The 13,514-nt window shown below is 37.8% G+C and overlaps 1 pseudogene; it reads right to left on the minus strand.

Annotated features, from left to right (window-relative positions):
* Positions 1-1,586: 1,586 nt before the first annotated feature.
* LOC110559757 (small ribosomal subunit protein uS3-like) lies at positions 1,587-2,301 on the minus strand (annotated as a pseudogene).
* Between the last annotated feature and the right edge of the window lie 11,213 nt (positions 2,302-13,514).

Genomic DNA, 13,514 nt, shown 5'->3' on the forward strand with positions numbered 1-13,514 from the left:
AGGTGCCTGCCAAGAAGTCTTGTGTAGGCACTACTGTGGCTCAGCGCTTGGTGCCCCTGGTCAGTTTTGCAGGACCGCTGGACTTTGGTGGCTGCACAGCCACTGAGGGACTGAGCGGCTCATACAGTCAGTCTTTATGGAGTTGGTAAGGCCAGCCTCTCACAGGTGTTGGACCTAGGCAGGATTATACCACGGATCTCGGGCTCGGGGCACAGGTGATGCTGGCTGCTACGGCTGTGGTGCTAGTATTTCTGCCTCTGCTGTCTCAGTTCTCAGGTAGCAAAATCTGCACCACTGGTGCTGTGGTTTGACTCCTCCAAGGGGGAGGGAGGCCGGAAGAAGGAAATTGCCCCTCTCCATTCACAGAGAATTCTGCATCTGACTTAAATCAAAAAGTTCTCTGCTCCTGTGGTAACCCCCCTCCTTGAGGGAACCACAGTGTTGATTTTCCGATTTCAGTTGCCCCTCCACTCACCAATTTCAGAGTTTCAAATCCTCTGCCTTTCAGAAACAGTGCTTGCTAATCGCCGCCATCTTGGATCCCCCCTATAAATAATTCTTACGTCTCAATAAAATGACAACTTGAAACAACAGAGCCATGAACAAATATTTGATAACATTTTAATAAAAATCAAAATGGGGATGAGTAGGGAATACATAAAATACTGAAGGAAACCAAGTGTTCTAGAAATATGAATTAAAATCAGAATAAGATAAACCTTTCTATCGACCGCAAGGGTAAAGAGTATTAGCACTTTGTGGGGATGAGGATATGAGAAGCAGAGAGTCTCCTCTGCTGCTGGCCTGCATGTCACATGGTGGAAACTATTGCACAGTTTCTTACCACACTAACTGTGAACCTTCCACATGACCTTGATGTTTTATTCCTAGGCACTGAACCCAGAGAAATGAAAGCACACATTAAGATTAATACTTGTAACTTTAACTTAAAAAAATTCAAACCAAGATCATACATAGAAAATAACACTTCTAAATCATTTTAGACAAACAAAATAGATCAGTACTTCTAAAGGTTGCTTACATTCTTAATATGATTTTCTTTCATAAGAGAGGAGCTCAGAATGATACACTCATCATTTATATTCTTAAAATATTGCTATTAAGAGAAAAATAATTATAGAAAACTCCTGAAGACACTATGGAACATTATAAAGTAAATCTGCACAAGTATAATAAAAAATGTCAGAAAATAAAATAAAATTAAGAAAAATCACTAAGTCCATGGTGTTATTTTACTAAATAGTACTAAGACATTCAAGATTGGTTTTCAGGAACATCTCATAAAGACTAGGGTCAAATTAGGCAGCCACACATGAGCTGGATGTCAGAGAGCTGCACATCATCTTAGGCCTCACTCGGCCCTGCTGTCATCTGGATGAATTTGGTCATGTCTCCATGTCCTCTGGAGTTCTCACCAACTGCATTCATGTTCTGATGGACCAGCTCTGTTATTGACCACCTTCACTTCTTTTGTTGTTGTTGTTATGTCTTTGAGCAAGACTTTACTAAATGTCTTTGTGCAAGATTTTATTAAATAGGACAACATCCAGCCTCCAGATGCAGATGCCAAAGCCCTGTTATGCTGTAGGCACTGGCTGGGGCATGGCAGGTGGCTCTGGCTTTTCACCCTTCTCTTCTGAGATGGAAGTGGTGGGCAAGATTTCATCTTTTGGTTCCACAATGCTCACATGATCAGGCAGAGGCTTCTTGGGGCCAATCTTACCGCTTGGGTCCCAGGGCAGCGTGATCTTCACTTTGATGCCCAGCACACCTTGTCTGAGATATACATGGCCCATGTCAGTATCAACATTGTAGTTAACAGTGTCTCCACTGTGAATCATGAGACCATCCAAAAACTTCATGGACTTGGCCCTCTGTCCTTGGAGCTTCCCAGATACCATGACTTCTCAGACCTTGTCCCACTCTTCATAGCTCACCTTTCACACAGCAAGCCCTCCTAGGAGTTTGTAGTGTAGAGACTCTGCCTGGGCAGAGACCTCCTGTGGCCACCTTTGCTGCATAAAGCTCTACGTTGCACTCAGGGAAGCCGAACCTCTTCTGGACCACTGCAGTCGACTCTTTGATCTGACGACCCTTCTCCCCAAAAACATTCTGTGTTCTGGTGGCTAAAATAATGATTTCTGTTCTGGTTGGTGTACCTCGGACTTTGACTCCAGAGTACCCATCTTCAGCCAACTCCTGAGTGAGAAACTCATTCAGTTCAGCTTTGAAGATGCTACCAGCCACAAACTTTCTCTTCTTGGAAATCTGTACCACCATCTTGCCATGGCAAGCCGCCAAGAAGAAAGCCACCTTCACTTCTTGAAATATTTTCTAATGGCTCAAATGTTCTTCCTGGTGTTGCTATTGCTTTATTGTTACCCTTTAGGGAGGCCAAGAGCTTCCTATCATTGAAGTGAAGAATAGAAATTGAAAGCAATCTTGAACCCATGAAGCAGTCTTGAGTAATTGACACAAAGAAAGCAAATTTGGAGGGAAACTGCTACTAGACCGTTTTGCCAGTTCTTCATCACCATTTTCAGACCAGACAACTGATTTCCATACCAGGATCACTACAGACCTCCACCCAAGTTTCTCCTGGCTTGGCTTTGTCTATGCATAGTTCACCATTTTTACATCTCTAAACCTGTACTTGTTTACCTTGTTATAGCCATAGCCGTTGAAGGTAGGTAGATATGTGCTCTAAACTGACTGTAGATAGTATTGGTGGTTGATAGCTGCTGAGGTGGATGAGGACACTTATATTTTAATCTCTGGTAAGCTTGCCTCACTCCAGTAGATTGTACCGCTGCTAAGAATATATACGCAGTTGTAGTTAGACACAGCAAGTTAATATTAGAATATGAGAGAAAAAATAAGAACTTATATGGAAGCTAGGTTTGGGAGGTTTCTAAGAGGAACTATACGCTAGAGAGTGAGTAGGATCAAAATTAATTCTACACATGTATAGAATTCTACATATGTATATAGAATATACATGCCAAATTCTATACACGTATATAATTATCAAAGAATAAATACAAATATTTAATATTACTTCCCTCAACACGAATTTCATTGCTTTGAGAGTTTGGGTAAGCTATGTTACTTTGACCTAAGCTATGTTAGGTCAAGGTAACAATGGAACCTACCTAACATGTACAAATGAAATACATTTATTTCCTTCCATTTCTGCTATTCATGTCCTATATTAAGTTGTGTAATTCACACTTCAACTGACAGCTACAAAATCAACTGTTCTAGAAACATGAAGCCTTTGTCTAATAATTCTTCCCTTATATTTCAGAAACATAAATAATCGAGTCTTAAAAGGAATGCTATCTTTGCTCTGTTTCAAAAGAACAAAGAGTAGGTATCTTTTCTACTTCTTAAAAAGCCCTTTACATCATAGATCAAATCACTTACCTTTGAAGAAGACAATATTAATATTTCCTTTTCATCTTATAACACTTATGCCGCCTTTCAGATGGCTTCCACAATCTGCAACTTAGATGTAAATTCACGATAGTCTTTAACGATGTGGTTCTAACAATTTCTCCCTTAAAAACTATACAAAACCATGTCAAATGACTGCTTGTCCTAAGCCATCTATCTAGTCAGCTGATGACAGTTTGAATCACTGGAATGAGAACTTGATGTTCAACACTTAATAAAGCTTAATACAGCTCCCAGTCACGGCTTAAAAATTGTCTCTTAGTAACGTCAGAAGCTTCACCTGAAAGTATCACCAGAATGATCTTCAAAAGGTGATCTAAACAAGTATGACACAAATGAATATGCCAAACTTCACAAGGAGAACCCAACAGGCCTCAAACCTACACAAAGAACTACAGGAAAGTGAGTAAACATGAGATGGGAGGGGCGGCTCTCCCCAGGGAAGTGCACACTGACTCCTTGTCCAGTGCCAAACAGTCAGCCCTGAAAAAATACACACTAATAGCATTATATGGATAGAGCAAGTTACATTTAGGAATATATAAATCATCTACAAATATACATACACATACATGTACGTACACATATACATAAATGCATGCAATAACAAAGTGAAAAAAAGAAGTCATGAATTTAAAGGAAGTGGGGAAGGGTTTGAAGGAGGAAAGAGAAGGGAGAAGTGTTGTAATTATATAACAATCTAAAAATAAGAACAGCAACAATGAAAGAAACCAGAAACAAAACCTCAAGGAGGAGGCAGAAAGGTGGCTGAGTGCCTGCTGCCATTCCCAATGACCTGCTGGAATATAAGTGGAAAGACAAAGACTGACTTTATTCTTTACAGCTGGGCTGGTTTGCTCTGCTTTTCCCCAGTGACTTCTGTGGAGCAAGGTTTGTTAGCATCGCTCATTTGGCAGTAATAATCTTTCTAAGTTTGGCAAGATTGAAGTAATTTCAAATGGTTTTCAAGGCTCACTTTCAATTCACATTTAAATTGCTGCATATGAAGCATGTAAAACACTTGTTTCAATGAGAACATGACGCTCACATTTAGTATTTACACAATATGAAATAAATCATGTCAGAATTAATAAGGTCTAATTCTATTAATGTCAGAAAAGATTAACACAGGTTCTCTCTTCTAAGCAGACTTACCCTGTTCCCTTTGAATTATTCTTGACAGTGTTAAAATTAGACTAAGCCTACAAATAAAATAGGCCAGCATATAAATTGGAGTAATAAATTAGGACATTGTGTAAATAAAGAGAGGTATCTGTGGTAAGAATCTACATTTGATTGAAAATCCTTAGAATGTTTGTCATCAGTATCAACCCACATTACTGTATCTGCGGATGATTCCAGAAGTTACAGTATGGAGCTTATTTCTTAATTGTGCTTGCTTGTTGATTTAGTGGATTTAATGTTTAGATTGGAAAATTAAAATATTAATGATAACTAAGAGACAGTATGGCTTAGGAAATGGACATGATTTAATAATGCAATAAAATATAATTTGCTTGTCAGATTGATCACTGTGATCAGAAGTAGCCAAGCACACACCTTAAACCCAGTAATTTGTAGAGTGAGCAAAAAACGCCCGCATGCACTTTAACTTGAATTATCCTTTTTATTTCCATGCTGCTTTCCATTTGCTTCCCTGCAGAGGTTATGACACTGGGGACGCTGTGACTTTAGAAAGACACAAAATAAGATGTCTGTTTAATTTAACCTTTTGCTGAACTTTTTCTATCAAATCATGAAAAAGAATTGCTTTCATATGCACAAATGTGCTATTATTTTAAAATAGTGTTAGCATTCCCATTGGGAGCCGATGATACTGTTCTGTATCTCATAATGTAAAATACAGATCAAGCTGAGCAGATGAGGAGAGAAAGGAAGAGCTGAAGTTACTTGGATGATTTAAAACTTCACCATGATTTCAGTGGACAGAGGAAGGGCATTATAAAGATATAATCTATTATTATATTGCTAAAATACTTTTGTATATTTTATAGTCTAGTACACATGGTTTCATGTAAATTTATATAAACTACATTTTAATTTGAAGAATCAGGCTTGTTTGGGTTATGAATTATAAGTTTATTTTTCAAATTCTCATGAGCCTTCAAGTATTCAATTGAAAACAACATAATTGGAAATATACAAATTATTTTAAGATCTAAGAATAAATTGCTTGTTTTATATTGTATTTTCATTATATATAAGTGATATAGATAGTATGTGTCATTTGCTTCATATATATAATATACTTAAGCAGTCAAATAATTCCTTGTGAGAAAATAGAAGGCAGGCCTATAGAGCAAGTTGATGAGGTTACAGAAATACTATTCACAGAATGATGCTGAATGGGAAACTTATATTAAATGTTTGTTAATCATTTACTCTAAGTACACTAATTCTCTAGGCATATAAATGAGATTGAATATACAATGATATTAGTACTGCCTTCACTAAAGCAACAATCTAATATGACACATGTATTTTGAGATATATAAATGAGTGAAAACAATTAATAAAATGATTAAAATAGGTCTATGTTAAATATCATTCAATTAAAGCACCTGCCTTGCCAGCCTACAGAGGAAGAGGATCCAGGCAGTCCTGATGAGACTTGATAAGCTAGGGGCAGATGCCAGGAGAGGAGAACTTCTCCTTTCAGTAGACTAGGGGAAGGGTATACAGGGAAAGAGGGAGGAAGAATGGGACTGGGAGGAGTTGAGGTAAGGGGCTACAATCAGAATATGAAATGAATAAATTATAAAAAATACAACAACAATAATAATAATAATAATAAACTTACAATAAAACAGAATTAGAGACCCAAAAAAGATGAGTGTTCAGCATATGTGAGAAGCTCTCCCAACGAGGCATCTCCTGTCTACACAGGGAAAAACTGCTTTCACATGATCTATACAGTAATGTTTATAACAGGAAAAGCTTGAAGATAACCATGAGTCTACTGTTAACAGAGTGTGTTAAAGAGAAGTGTGGCATATATGTGTGTAGACGTGCCTGACTACACATGAGTACTGGAGGCCTAAGACTGGCACTGACTATCTTCATCGATTACTTTACACCTTACATTTGAAACAGGGTCTCTCACTGAGGCTAAAGCTCACTGATTGACTAAACTTTCCAATGAGGTCCCTCATCTTCCAGTACCTGACTCAGTGTTGGCATTACAAGTTTGTGCTGTCAGATAGAGCTTTTGATATGGTGTTAGGGATTCCAAGTCATGTCCTATGCTTGCTCAGCAAACATCTCCTGGTCTCCAATATTGATTCTGACACTAAGAAATATTATTAAGAGGATGATTAATTCTTAATATATAATTAACCAGTAATTGAAATTATGTTTTTCAAGATATTGATGTCATTATTATATAAAGCAAATCTTACATATACTAAGTGAAAATGGGAATAAGGATAAAAACCATTATATTGAGAAGAGTATTGATGTATTTCTTAACACAGAAACATTATGTCGAGGTCAAATTGTCAAATTGAGCTCAACTTGTAATCTTATCCCTCTGCAGAGAAATGCACATATAAATATATGTGGACACATGGACACACAGCACATGTACATGGCTGGGAAAGATAAAACATAATAGCATGCACAGAAGACACATCATATACACTGTTTTCGTTGTTGTAGGACTCACTATAAGATGGTTTCAAGGACCAAAATAAAAAAAGAAAGAAAATGGACTAATATTCAACAAGGCTCAATATTTACAGCCACAGACAATTTCTAAAAGTGATAAAGGTAACCAAAACTAGGGATGGGTTTCACTTACCTATGGCTTAAGTAAAAATCACCCTAACTCCTATGGCTTACAACCACACCCTTGTGAGTTAGCAGATGGAGATGTACAGAGTATGATAGGACCCTGGGCTCTTCGACCATTCAAGCAGTTGCAGAAATCCAGAGAATCAGGTAGGTCTGGAGAACGTTAGGGTTTATATCACATACATTTGCAATATCTAATCGCTGAAGCAAGTTCCAACGCCAAAGCTATATTGTAAATATTGGAAGAATACATATGAGTGTGGAAGTTGGGAATTGAGACTCAATGGGAGCCATTAATGTACCAGACATGTTCTATTAACATAAAAAATTTTGCCTTTACATTAACTACCATGCCCTTCACATGTACATGTATATGAATGGACTCTTACATGGATGTCCATATGATATACAAGCACACTTACATCATAAAAAGTAGCCAAAATTAGTCTTAAACCTTCTTAATCATGAATATTACTGTGCAGCACATATCTTCACATGTACAATAATACACTCTGTGAAGGATGAGAAAATTGATATCTATAAAGGTCATCACATGAGAAAAGATTAATAAGACTCTTCAGCTGAAGAGAAATAACAGATATGAATCTAAATAACTTTAAGGCAACTACACCAAGCAATACCAGTTGAAAACCAAGATAGGTTACTAGCACTTTTTTTTGTTTTCATTTTAGGTAGCAAAAAGAAGTATGGATCATCATATTTAAGACCTATGGGGAAATTTTGAAGAAACTGGGTAACATCATATAAGAGGGACATAAATATGACAAAAGGAAGAATATGGCAGGTCAATATCCAGTCAAAGATATGTTCTAGACGTGACATAGATGTTGCAGTTATGAATTCACTGCAATTGTGTACTAGACTTACACAAGGTTCAGGCTGGTGACATTTTATCATGGTTGGAGTAGGGTAATGGCACCCCATCACTCCATGAAAGACTTGGCAGATGATGGTTGTTAAAAGAGGAAGTATAATTTTCCTCAGTGGTGTATCCAATAGTATTTGTGAAGTACAAAAGTGTAGCTAGTGTGAGCAAAGTTGTCTTTGCTCCAGTAAATACCCTCTCACCCATGCTTGGGCAAGAAACTCAAAATAATTCAGAATATACAAGTAGAAGGGGTATTTGTTTGGGAGGCAGGATTCTGGTAGGAGAGTAAGAGGATGACAAATGGCAGGAAAGAGGACAACTACAATTTATTATAGAAATGTATTTAATTTTATATAGTAAGAAAACTTCATAAATGTATTCTTATATAATGTTTTTTAAATTTGAGAATGTTTTATTACCAATTCAAAATCAAATAATTTTAGTTTTAATTTGAGAATATTAGGTTTTTTTCTACCCATTCAGAATCACACAATTTTCTCCCAACAAATATTAAAACATTTGAATCTAAACTATTTTATGAAACTCACAGAATCTCTATTAAAATGTCCCTTGAGTTTCCCTTGGTTTTTGTTGTTAAAATACCCAAGAAAGTAAAGTGGAGTTCCTCTAATCAAAAGAACGTTACTAGAAAGTAAGGATGAAAATGCTTACAGCTTTCTGGGAACAAATCAGGCCAAAGCTTTGCTTTCTTGCTTGGTGCCCTAGGGCCCATGTGGAATGGAAATCCAAGAGTTTTAGTTATGCTTGCTCTTGCCCATGGCTAATTTTATTTATCCTACTGCCAGCATTAACTCCCAGCTTGGATCATATGGGAAAGAGAATAGCATAGTTCTCCAAACTATTGTTGAGTTTTACTGCTTTTTTATTTGCCAAGAAGTTTAATCTTTCTTTGGTTCTTTGGTGGTCTGACACAGAAAAGGCATATCAAAGTGTCTGTCGCACATATTTTTGTGCACAACGAATCCATGAAGAAGATAGAAATTGCATCCTCAGCCTGGAACAAGTTTGACAGCTAAGAGACCAGAAAAAATCTCCTCGACAATGCACGAGCCAGCTCAGTAAAATAGTGGTTCCTCTGTCAGCTCACAAGTATGAGAACATTTTATTATTGTTGTAAGTCAACTTCATGGCTCCTTTTGCATTTGATCATGACATCAGCAGATCATTTTTCCCCTGTAAATCCTAATAAAGGTTTTGTTATAAATGAAAAAATAAAACATAGCTACAAAGATGTGATATGAATTGAGAGGAGACAGAAGGTACTCTGTGTTGAAGAGTTTACAGCCTTAGAGGGTATGGTGTTTTAATAACACTCAATGAGCTTCAAGCAAGACTGAGTTTGAACAGAGGTCAATGTTGTTCATTACTTGTTGCAATGCGCCAATCTTTACTATTGACATTCTTTTAGCAATGCTGCTCTTAATCCTAAACAGCTGTATAACCAAATCACCACACAGAGACTAGGATTTATTTAATTAACCTAGAACACAATGCTGGGCAATAGTTACTCCATCCTAAACCTCCAAGTCCTCATAGTTTCCTAACATTTAGATTTCCTACATTATACTTGCTTTTAGTGATATATCAGGTCCAGTCCATCTATCCACCTCATTCCAAGATCTCTGCTCCTGCATCCAGCTCTCTCCTGCCCTTTGCCTCCCACTCTTTCCTGTCCTCTAGCTCCTCCCCTCTTACCCCCTACTCCTTACTCTCTATTGCTCAACATTGTGGCTGGTTGCTTTATTTTGTCATGTTTACACAAAGTTGAGGTGATGCTTAGAGAAAGTATCACAGTGTAATGTCAGGATTGAAACCAGAGAGTGGAGGAGAGAAATCAATATTTGAATGAACAAAAGGTTAAGGTGTATACATTTCAACAGAACATTATACCAACAATTACTGAGGAGCCAGGAGTTAAGGCTTCACTGTGTTCTACCTCATCTGAATATGTTAAGACTACATTAGGCAAATAAGAGGATTAAGTAATGAAAACTGGGGTGATCTTCCAGTTACTGCCACTGTATTTAGTACCCCGCCACAATTCTAAGTTAAATACATCCTATTTTTTGTTTTTCTTTTTTTTAATTTATTTATTTTTATTAATTACAGTTTATTAACTTTGTATCCCCCCATAAGCTCCTCCCTCCTCCCCTCTCAGTCCCATCCTCCCTCCCCCTTCTTCACGCATGCCCATCCCCAAGTCCACTGATAGGGGAGGTCCGCCTCTCCTTCCTTCTGATCTTAGTCTATCAGATCTCATGAGGAGTGGCTGCATTGTCATCTTCTGTGGCCTGGTAAGGCTGCTCTCCCCTCAGAGGGTGGTGATCAAAGAACAAGGCCAATCAGATTATGTCAGAATCAGTCTCTCTTCCCATTACTATGTAACCCACTTGGACACTAAACTGCCATGGGCTACATCTGTGCAGGGGTTCTAGGTTATCTCCATACCAGGTACTTGGTTGGAGTATGAGTCTCTGGGAAGACCCCTGTGTTCAAATTTTCTGGTTCTGTTGTTCTCCTTGTGGAGTTCCTGTCCTCTCCAGATCTTACTATTTCCCACTTCTTACATAAGATTCCATGCACTCTGCCCAACAGTTGGCCATAAAGTCGCAGCATCTGCTTTGATAGTCTGCAGGGTAGAGCCTTTCAGAGGTCCTCTGTGGCAGGTTCCTAGGTTGTTTCCTGTTTTCTTCTTCTTCTGATGTTCATCCTCTTTCCTATCAGGATGGGGATTGAGCATTTTAGTTAGGGTCCTCTCTCTTGATTAGTTTCTTTAGATGTACAGATTTTAGTGGGTTTATCCTATGTTATATGTCTATTTGAGTGAGTATATACTGTGTGTGTCTTTCTGCTTCTGGGACAGCTCATTCAGGATGATCATTTCCAGGTACCACCATTTAACTGCAAATTTCATGATTTCCTTATTTTTCATTGCAGAGTAATACTCCATTGTGTAGATTTACCACAATTTCTGCATGCATTCATCAGTTGAGGGGCATCTGGGTTGTTTCCAGCTTCTGGCTATTACAAATAAAGCTGCCACAAACATGGTTGAGAAAATGTCCTTATGAAACTGAAAAGTAAAGGACACCATCATCAAAACAAAATGACTGCCTACAGATTGGGAAAAAATCTTCACCAACCCTTTATCTCACAGAGGACTAATATCTAGTATATATAAAAAACTAAAGAAGCTGAAAAGCAGCAAACCAAGTGATCCAATTAAAAAATGGGGAACAGAGCTAAACAGAGAACTCTCTGCAGAGGAATATGGAGTGGCAGAGAAACACTTAAAGAAATGCTCAACCTCAATAGCCATTAGGGAAATGCAAATCAAAACGACCCTGAGATTTCACCTTACACCCATCAGAATGGCCAAGATCAAAAACTCAAGTGACAACACATTCTGGAGAGGTTGTGGAGAACCCTCCTCCACTGCTGATGGGAATGCAAAGTTGTACAACCACTCTGGAAATCAATCTGGCGAGTTCTCAGACAACTAGGAATAGCGCTTCCTCAAAATCCAGTCATACCACTCCTAAGGAAATATTCAAAAGGGGCTCAAGTACACAATACATCCTATTTTTAAAGACACTTCTAACACCACCCTGTACTAGATAAATTGCCACAGCACACTGAGAGATATATAAGGCAATAGAGGCAATAGAGTAAGTCCTACTGAAAGAATTTTGCTTCTGGCAGTTCACTAGAATTTTTCTAAGAGGTGCATGAATTTTATAGATCAGTGATCTATAAAACCCTTTCGTAGCAAAGGGTTTCAATCCACTCCCTACCCAGAGCTTCACTCACTCACCTGTGCAGTTGTTTGTGTTTGGAAGCATTCATATTTTCTGATTTGAAGTTGTGGAATCATGCAAATTTATCACTGAGACAATATTGATTGAACATGTCAATAGATTTCCCTGTTCCTCTATGCATTTGTAAACATGAATAAAGGCAGAATATCTACTGGGTAAAAACAAATTATGTATAATATTTCAGCAGGGTAGGCCTTAAAAAATCAGGTAGAACATCCCAGTGAGGACTACTGAGATTAAAACACAAAAATCCCACTTGAGTGGTAAATACTAACTTTCTATTGGAAATTAATTGAAACTCTTCCTATGCAGGAAGAAGATAATATTTCATAGCACCAGTTCATCTTTAACAGTGATGCTGAGGATAGCCAATATAGCTTGAATTAACTAAAATCTGGACTTGGTTCAGTGTCATGATACACTACAAAAGTACATTTTCTTTTTGCTTCAGCTCACTGGGGCTTGTGTACTTTATCTTGTGACCCATAGGCCCCAAAGAAAGATTGTGTCTCAAAACAGTAAAAAAAAATGTTTGGCTTCTGAGGAGCTGCATCCACATGCACATACAAATGTGCATGCTCTCTAAACAGAGCATGTTCCGTTATCCATTTTCTATTGACTTAATGCAGCCTAGCTTAAGAAGGGTAAATATTGTATAGATCCACAAAACATGCTCTCCATCTTGTTTTGTGTTTTCATGGTATATGGTCATGTTCTTACTAGGATCACTGCCACATTAAGAATAGTAGATGTAAAGTTTAAAAAGTAAAAAAAAAAAGTATTTAATATTTAATGGAAGTGAGGAAATTGAAAAGGAAATAACTAAGTGTCCTAAGCTTAGATTTTTTACTACCCCGCAGTAGTTGGAAAGAGCCTATTGATAGGGTTGAGGCAGAATGATGACTGAAAGCTATACTGTTAAAAAAGCCATGTTATTCCATGATTCATTAATATATAGTATTTTTGTGATGATGTAAATATCGATTAAATGAAGATGTATCACAGTCACTTTAAGACCCTCCTTGAAGACCAGAAGATAATTGAATTTAAAGTGATACCTATGTTTTTGCTTGAGGTGGCTCCATAGATCTGGAATGAGTGACTTTGTAGAATTACAAGAAAGCACAAATGGATGGATTTAGGCAAATATCCCCTGGCAACTTCTAAGACACACAATTTCAACAAGAAACTCAGAGATTACAAATAATAATGGGGCAAATACTTTGAGGGAAAGCCTTCCCTGCCTCCTACCCTGGCAACAGGTAGAAATAGGGATTTACTCCTTACTACTCACTTGTGGCTTGAAGCGGTTATAAAAAGATTCTGAAAGAAACAAAGTAGATGCTTAGACTTATAGCCAAACTTTGGGCAGAAGAGAGAGATAGAAAGACCTGGAGGGGACAAGAGCTCCACAAAGGGACCAACAGAACCAATTCATTGGCCTGCAGAGACCAGTGAATCAACCAAGGACTATGCATGGAGGGAACCGAGATACC

The sequence above is a fragment of the Meriones unguiculatus genome, chromosome 19, assembly GCF_030254825.1.
Source record: "Meriones unguiculatus strain TT.TT164.6M chromosome 19, Bangor_MerUng_6.1, whole genome shotgun sequence".
Classification (NCBI taxonomy): domain Eukaryota; kingdom Metazoa; phylum Chordata; class Mammalia; order Rodentia; family Muridae; genus Meriones; species Meriones unguiculatus.